Source organism: Solanum lycopersicum, chromosome 6 (assembly GCF_036512215.1).
Source record: "Solanum lycopersicum chromosome 6, SLM_r2.1".
NCBI lineage: Eukaryota > Viridiplantae > Streptophyta > Magnoliopsida > Solanales > Solanaceae > Solanum > Solanum lycopersicum.
Window position 1 is genome coordinate 10,554,484 of NC_090805.1, and position 7,311 is coordinate 10,561,794.

Below are 7,311 nucleotides of genomic sequence, written 5' to 3' on the forward strand. Positions count from 1 at the left end.
TCGTATGAACTCTCAACCTTGTAGGATATCGCATATACCGATTGGAGCTCACCATCCTGTCTCATGGACCTACAAATGTTGAAATTCACTTTTTCATTGTTCAACCGAAACTTCATCTTCCCTTTATCCATATCAACTAAGGCACGACCGGTAGCAAGGAAAGACCTCCCAAGAATAATAGGCACCTCAAAGTCCACCTCACATTCAAGAATCACAAAATCGGCAGGAAAAATAAATATCTCCACTTTTATTAGCACATCACGGAGTATCCCAATAGGTCTCTTAACCATTCGATCGGCCCTTAGTAGCCGCATCGCAGTGGGCTTTGGGTCACCCAAACCTAATTTATTGTAAATAGAGAGAGGAATGAGATTTATTCAAGATCACATAATGCTTTAGCAAAGTGTAACAACCCGATTGTACATGGAATAGTGAAAGCACCTAGATATTCTTTCTTTTGCACAAGAGACCTTGTAGCACTACAGTGTTACATCCGATCATCATCCTCAAAACTAACCGATATCTTCTTAGTGACCATATCTTTCATGAACTTGGCATAACCCAGCATTTGTTCAAGAGCTTCTATCAAAGGGACGTTGATGGAAAACTATTTCAATATAGTAATAAAACGCCGGTATTTACCATCTTTGGTATTTTTCACCAATTTTTGTGGAAATGGGGGTGGTGGTCTAGGAATGGGGGTCACCTTTTGGGGTGTCTCAAGTTCTTTCCCAGATTTATCTACCAACTCACCGCTAACTTTCTATACATCATCATCTCCTCTCTTCTCAACTTCAAGGACAGACGACATAGGTGGATCCTTGGTCTGCTTACCCCCTCGAGTACTGACTGCCATACAATGTCCATCATTTTTTGGATTCTAGACAATACTGCTAGGAAGAGTACCCGGTTGGCGTGGGTTCATAGTAGAAGACAATTAGGGCCTTTGAAACTCAAGATGCTTGATTGAGATTGTATGTGAATCCACTTTTTGCCCAATATTTGCTAAATAACCTCTCAACTTTTTGGCGTGCTCTTCACTAGCATCAATCCTCCTCCTCATCATATGTGACATATCCTCAACTCGCACCATACTACCTCCACCATCCCAAGGAGCAACTTCCCAATTTTGATGTGTAACATAGGGCCTACTCCAATCGTTTTTGTTACCATAGTTATGCCGGTTGAAGTTGTTGTCGTGGTTGTAGTTTCCGTATCAAACACAGTGACCCTCTCTGTTGTAATTCCCATAGTTTTGACCTTGATTTCCATGACCTTGGCGTCAATTTTCCTGATTGGAGCCTTGGGCATTCGGCTAGAAACCCCCAGTCTGCTCATTCACTACATAAGAATCTTCTTCATAGTAGTACTCATCAACCAGTGGTGGTGGTTTATCCAAATATATCACCACATTTACCTTTTTTGCACCCCTGGTGACATGTTTTAACACCAACCCAAGCTCAGTTCTCACTTGAGCCATCTTTTCACGAATCTCATCTGCAGCTGGGTTATGTGAAGCTTGCACTGCAAAGTGTTTCTCCAAGTATCATACTTCCTAGTGCTCCAAGCTTTATTATTTCGGTATATTTTCTCTAACTTCTCAATGATCACTACATAAGTACACTCCCCATAAGTACCACCCACAATCGTATCCATCACTGCTTTATTATTATCATTTTGCCCCCAATAGAAGTACTCTTTCAGTGACACATCATCAATGCGGTGGTTTGGGACTCTTCTTAAGAATGAGGTTAACGTATCCCAAGAACTTTTACTTACTCCCCTAGTAATGCCACAAAGTTTTTCACCCTATATTTGTGGTCTAGCTTTTTAGAAACTGGGTAATACCTTGATAGGAACACATCCCTTAATTTCTCCCAAGTGTAGATTGAATTGTAGGGCAACTCAGTAAACCAAATTGTGTCCTCCCCCATTAGTGAGAGAGGGAACACCCTTAATCCAGTTACATCCATATCTAATTCTGGGCTCCCTACACAACTCTTACACAATGACCTTAGTTTGGAGATGTGATCATGTGGATCCTCAGATGATAGCCTCGAAAACAAACCTTTACCGGTGAGAATCTGCATCAAGCTACTAGTTACAACAAAAGTATGACCATGTGGTAGAAGAGGTAGGATAAGTGGCCCATCAGAGTCAGTGATGTTAATATTTACCCTATAGTACTGTTGAGGGCGTGGGGCGGGAGGTTGCCTCCTTGGATTACCTTCACTAAGTTTATCAACAACCACTCGATTATGAGCATCAACCATCAGGGGTTGATCTCATCATCAATATAAGCAGGATTTTTTTGAATATTCATTCTACGAACTGTGCGGTCTAGTTCTACATCAAGTGGAAGCATTTGTTCTCCTCGACTCCGTGTACTTGGCATACACTAAATCTAGACTTGCGAGAGACAAAAATAAAAAAAAGAAAAAGAAAAATTAGGAAATTGTTGACTAAAATTCGGTAATGTTCTTAAAGTTAATCTAAAAGTAATTTTCCCCTGTAGCGGCGCCAAAATGTGATACGCTCAAACTATAGTTCCTTAAAAAAGTATAAGCAGTCGTATCAAGTAAAGAACCCAAATGTTAGGTTGGGGTTGACCCACGAGGAAAATGGTTTAGGCTTAACTTTAGTCTACGATTACTTTTATTTAGTCAAGTCCTTTCGGAAATAAACAATTAAAGGGGGGATTTTGTGTAACAAAAGTAATTAATTAAGTCTAAGTAAACAAGTAGCTAGTTTAAATATTTGATGTTTATCAAATGATAAGAGAAACTAGGGTGTAAGTGTTTCCCATAGGTTCGTAACACAGTAACCCAGCTATAACAACTCTGTCCTATTATCTTGCATGCAAAGTGGTAAGTTGTGTATCCCTAATTCCTTGGTCCGGAAACTAGTGAATTTCACTCCGCACCTTGGTTGGGCTACGTGTGTGTACTTTACTAAACCTTAACTTTTACCTCATATTAAGCATCATAATCGATGTATGTCTTAGTTATTACTTCGCACCAATCGACTCTAGCTTATTAGATAGTATATACTAAATATACGTTGATAATTCTTTTCTTATTATCTACCTCCTTGGTCCTGCAAGTAGCAACAAGGCAAGTTCTAATGCGCGCACTTGTTAAAAAGACATCTAAATGAAAGAATTATCAATACATGCAAGAAACTATCTGAGAATTGTATTTTATCTAGTTTTACATTGTTAATTATCTATGGTTCCCACAACCCTAGTTATGGATATAGTTACCCATGTTCATAACTACACAGTTCATACTAATTAGATAAGAATTCATGTACTTACTTTGATGATATTGAAGAAAATCCAGAAAATCACTTAAATTCGAGAAAATAATGCAATAAACGTTTCCAAAAAAATGAAGTATTCTCCAAAACCCAATATTACACAACATATATTACAAATCAGAAAAATAGCCAAGAGTCTAACCCCAAAAATGAGGTTTTTGGTCATTTTTATAATAATAGAATCCTAAACATAAAGGGAAACCTAAATAAGGAAAATCTGTCCAAGAATGCGTCTCACGTGGACGACCTGACTGACGGACCGTCGAGGTAACGACGGATCGTCGACACCTCTATCGATCCATACTTCAACTCTATTTTCAGCTGCTTTCTTCTTAAACTCTCTGTTAATATCGACGGACCAAGACGACGGTCCATCGATGTCCTTTGTTGCTCCACACTTTGGATATTTTCAAATCGCGCACTGAGGCTACATTCTATTAACACCAACGGATCACTAGGACGATGGACCATCATCCCTTCTGTAGCCTCACACTTAGTCAGAATTCCCCAATATTTCCTTGGCAGCATAACATCTTCATGGCGACGGTTTCCACCTACAGACCGTTGATGGGTAGACGGACCGTCGATGTCTCTGTAGATCATATTTTCTGCAATTTTTAGCACATCTTCAGCATTTTCATTCTGGACAATTTTTCCTGCAAACACAAAGAAAAATACATCAAAACTACTTTAAAGAGACCTTAGACACACACTAAACTTAAGGAAAAAGCATTGAAAGTACCTTGAAACCACGATACATCAATGGTCTAGACTTAAACTTAACTACCGACTATATCCGTATAGTCAAACTATTTTCGAACAAGTAACTAAAGGGGGGGGGGGATTTGTAAAACAGATGCTGAAAACAGTTAAGTAACAAGTGAGCAGAATTCAAACTTAGTTTGTATCAAATTGAGAGAGAAACTAGGGTGTGTGTGTTCCCCATAAGCTCTTAGTGCAATATCCTTAATAATATTAATCCCTTCCTAGTGTTTTACATGCAAAGTTAGTAAGCTAAGTATCCCTAAGTGATTCTTCCTCCAAATAGAGAATTTCACCCCGCACCTTGGTCCAGCTACATGTGTATAATTTACTAATCCTTACCTTTACGTCAGATTAGACATCATGTCAATGTATGACTTTGTTTTCACCCTCATAGTAATTGACTTTAGACTGTTATATAGTATCACACTAAATATATGTTATTGATTCTTTCTCTTATTAACTACATCTTTGGTTCGGCAAGTAGCAACAAGGCGAGTTCTAATGTGTGCACTCGTTAAAAGGACTTCTAAATGGAAGATTAATAATACATGCATCAACACTATTCAGGAATTACTTAGTTATTATTCATACATTGTTAATTGCTCATGGTTCCCACAACCCTAGTTGTGTATTTAGCTACTTATGATAGAAATAACATATTCATAAACTTACGATTAAAGTAAGAAATCCAAAATCCCAACTTGAATTGCAAATTTAAAATCATCAAAATGAACTTGGGATATCAACAATTTCCAAAACTGCAAGTTAATCTCCAAAAAAACAAGAACTAAAAGTAAATAATATTGTCTAACCACCCAAAACGAGGTTTACATACCATATTTATAGAAAACATGTCCTAAACAAAAAGGAAATGAAATAAGGAAATAACATTTTCTGGACTCGTCTTTAATCGGTGAGACTAACCTACGGACTGTGGATTGACCTACGGTACGTAGGTCAATTTTGTGGCTCAAGACTTAGACATTTTTTCATATGATGGAACCTTAAACCTTCAGATACAAATGACGGAATAGATACAAACGACGGACCTACAGGACAGACCGTAGGATGACCTACCGTCCGTGGGTCCCCTTCGTGGCTCCACACTTAGAACTTTTCCTTAGTTACTGGAACTCCAAAATCAATTGACGGTTGTGCAGGACATCCCGTGGGTCGACCTACGGTGCATCACTCTCTTCTATAGTTCCACACTTCATTCCACACCAGCCTAACGGACCGTGACTAGACCTACAGTAAGTAGGTCACTTTTGTGGGCGGCCAGTTTTTTAGAATTTCTGTTGTTTCTGTATCGATATTGTCCAAGTCTATTTTTCTACAAATATAACACAATAAACATTAGTTCTAATACAAAATGTCCTACACAAACACAACTATTTAGTGAAATGTATTAAAAATACTGCAAATTCATGGTATATCAATACCCTTTACTTAAACTCTTTGTTTGTCCATGTAAGACCCCCAAAATGATTTAGGGTGTCTAGAGCCTCACTTGTGCCTATAAGCTTGTTAACATGCTAATACAATGCTTTAAATTATATTGGGGTGATTTGAAAATCAAACGTCAAGGGACGAGTAAGACGTTCGACGATTAAGTCACCTATGTGCCTTATAAGTGTTTATATGTTTTTATATGTGTTTAATGATATTATGAGGTCCTTATATGAATTATTGTAGTGATTATAAGCAGTGTGTCAAGTTTTGTGAAGTTTGGAGGTCAAACATCCAATAACATCCATGACGTTCTGAAGGTTTGCCTTTAAACGACCATAAATCTTAGAATATAAGGAACTAAGTAAGCCATTATCTATTCAATTAAAGGTATTTGAATCCTCTTTCCAATGCCACCAATTTCGCATAAGTCTAGTTTTCGAGTAAAAAGTTATGACCATTTTAGTGAGTAGTATAGTGCAGTTCCGTTTTGACCATAGGAAAATAGTAATTAAGGTAATTTTCCTCTCCTTTTCAACTAGGAAAACCTAAATAAAACAGATTTCACAGTCCTATAAATCTCTAAATAGTCCTAATACCATCTTTGAATCATTATTCTCTTCTTTCTCAAACCCTAGGACAAAACCTCAAGAAAAAAAATCAAAGTACAAGACTCCATTCAAGAAAATTCAAGATTTGTCTAGTTTCTTTAAATAAGGGTAAGATTGAAGCTAGGGTTGAAGTTCTTCATTGATTTCTTCACCAAATTTTAGTGGATTCTTCATCTAATAAAGGTATGGTGATCCTTTATCTCTAAGTAACCTTTCACTTGGAGAGTTAATCTCAAAATTTTCAAAGAGATTTCATGATCAAACTTTCAATCTTTCAATCTAGCCATGGGTTCTTTCTAAAAACGTTTTCAAAGGCTTAATCATGATGAATTTATGATAATGTAATGGTTTTAACGTGAAAAACAACCCAATTGCAGTGTGAACCCATGTTCCTTTCCAAACTCAATTTTTCCTTGCATGTGCATAGTGATCGTGGCTTGTTATTAGTTCAATTGTGATTCTATTACATTGAATTTCTTATGCCTACTGTTATTTACGTGTATTAATGAAGAACTTCTGATGAAGGATCCATGTGGATCAATGTATGATGATTTGAACATGCCTACCTTATATCTCCATGTATTCACTGTAACATTGGTTTTATAATGTATAAAATTGGAATTGATTATGATAGGATGCTTGTAGCTAATGCCTTAGGATAATACCATGGTTGAATTGTGGATATAAATCTTGTATGATCAAAGCAAATAAGGCTTGGTTTGAATTGATCTAGAATCTTCTAGTCTATCAAGTGGTAACTTGTGATCTTGATATTAGGTTGGTTGTCATATGACTTGATTATGGTGAATTTTCCTTAGCTACTCATATATGTATAATGTGATTATAATTAGGTATAGTTGATCTAATATGAATAGATAACCATTGAATTGGTAAAGATTGATTTAGGTTCTTATAGCCTATAGAATTGGTAGAGTAATGTATATGTTGTGATCTATATCTTAGGGTGAATAAATCATGATTAAGATATGATGTTCTATCTATTTATATACTTCCCTAAAATAATATTATTGATAAAATATGATTGATGAACAAGACTAGGTAAATTGGTTAATGATCTATAACTCTCTACTTTCTAGTATATATGTGATGTATTGTATTAGATTGTAGTATGATCTTGTGGCGACATGTAGATGGTTTCTTTCATGAT

The 7,311-nt window shown here is 36.6% G+C and overlaps 1 pseudogene; it reads right to left on the reverse strand.

The window, feature by feature from the left end:
- Positions 1–607: 607 nt before the first annotated feature.
- Positions 608–2,273, reverse strand: LOC138349212 (uncharacterized; annotated as a pseudogene).
- Between the last annotated feature and the right edge of the window lie 5,038 nt (positions 2,274–7,311).